Here is a 1,824-nt window from a genome sequence, read left to right as displayed (position 1 = left end):
GTTTCACACTGTTCATCACAGCTTGTACTTCAGTCTTGCCAGGTAAAAAGTGCGTTGGCATTGCAATGCATTCATGTAAAATGCTTTGCATGGAAAGAAAATGCAAAGTTTGTCGAGTTAGCGAGTAGGTGACGAGGTTTGGGGTTGATGTGCGTTGCTTTCAATCTTTGAAATTTCACCAAGCAAAGAAACGGTGAATTGAACTGTCCGCAGTCAGGACCTGAAAAGGAATTAATACCTAATACCGGCTTCAGGGCAATCAGAATACTTCGTCACAGACAAGGCACCAGAAGGCTGGAAGGTAAATCACACCGGTTGTGGGAGAGCTGGTTGGTGGTGACATGGAAGTGTCTGCAGTTTGTGGGACCAGACTGCTTCCACACATCCACAATGAACGTCCCACCCTTTACTTGGGAAAAGTACAACTGAGAGTGGACAAGTTCCATCCCGGTCAGAGCAATCTGAACTTTAACTGACTGACACCCTGGTTTGGGATGTCTTGCAGTGTGTAATTATGTCAGTCTCTGTGGCGCAATGGGTTAGCGCGTTCGGCTGTTAACCGAAAGGTTGGTGGTTCGAGCCCACCCAGGGACGAAGCATTTGAATGTTTTTCCCGGTGGATTCGGTGCTGAACGATTTCAGGTTGTCATTGTGCGTTTTGGCTGCGCGAATATATTCCACAAACATTGCCAGCTGTGCTGTTATCCAGTGAGTTCCCACTCCAGTATTTTTATGAGCATTCAGTTTGAGTGTATACAGAACTGAACAGAGATATCAGAAAATTTAACAAGGTTGTGGGACATTGTTTTTTGTTAATATTGAACCACTAATATGAATAAATCCATTTCTTCAAATATTTAATTGAACATGTTTTCAAGATGTTTCCGCGCAGTTTCGAACCAGGGACATTTCGCGTGTGAGGTGAATCTAATAACCACTTCATTACGGAAACACGACAGCAATGTTCGGAACATAACCAGAGCTTTAACCTACACAGCTGGCCTATACTTCAGGACCTGGTTTTATGAGAATAGAAAGACGGTGCTATATTTAGGAAGGCTGTGAGTGTGGCAGGAATTGATCGAGTGTTTCCCAGACTTTACACATAGGAACACGAGGTGACCATTGAGCAGCGAGTGGTTAGGATCTGGAATGCACTGCTTGAAAGGGCGGTGGAGGCCGACTCAACCTTATCTTTCAAACGGGAGCTGGATCAGTGTCTGAAGGAACAACCATTGCAGGGCTACAGGGAAAAGGCGGGGGAGTGGGACTCGCTGAGAGTCGGCACGGGCTCGACGGGCCGAATGGCCTTCCGTGCTGTAACCATTCCATGATTCTATAAGTTAGTGGCACATTTCATAGTGTGGGTGGAAGCAGAACATTTCAAAGGGACATGGATTGAGTCGACAAAACTCGAGGCATCTGATTCAGGAGATTCGGGGGGCGCAGAAATTCGGAAGTTTAATGACTTTGATAGGAACATTTTTGTTTTGAGCAGTTACGGTCAGAGAAATGTTTGTGAAAGGAATTTTTTGAACAGAGGAATGCAGCATTTAATCTTCTGCCTGAACACTTCTTCCTGGGTGTCGGGGTCATATTTCTTTTCGAGGTTATTCTTCTCAAAAAGGAGTTAGATGTAGTCCTTCAGCCTAGGGGGATCAAGGGCTATGGCGAGAAAGCAGGAATAGGGTATTGAAGTTGCATGTTCAGCCATGAAATCATTGAATGGCGGTGCAGGCTCAAAGGGCCGAATGGCCTACCCCGGCACCTATTTTCTATGTTTCTTGAATTTATATTTCCTTTGGTGTTTCACAATAACCAGAC

At 45.2% G+C, this 1,824-nt stretch overlaps 1 non-coding gene across 1 annotated transcript; it reads left to right on the top strand.

The window, feature by feature from the left end:
• Nucleotides 1-520: 520 nt before the first annotated feature.
• trnan-guu (transfer RNA asparagine (anticodon GUU)) lies at nucleotides 521-594 on the top strand. The gene has a single exon. It is a non-coding gene; the product is annotated as a tRNA-Asn (tRNA).
• The last annotated feature ends 1,230 nt before the right edge of the window (nucleotides 595-1,824 follow it).

Source organism: Pristiophorus japonicus, unplaced genomic scaffold, assembly GCF_044704955.1.
Source record: "Pristiophorus japonicus isolate sPriJap1 unplaced genomic scaffold, sPriJap1.hap1 HAP1_SCAFFOLD_58, whole genome shotgun sequence".
Lineage (NCBI taxonomy): Eukaryota > Metazoa > Chordata > Chondrichthyes > Pristiophoridae > Pristiophorus > Pristiophorus japonicus.
Note: the sequence above shows the minus strand (reverse complement) of the source record. Positions and strands in the feature narration are given on the sequence as shown.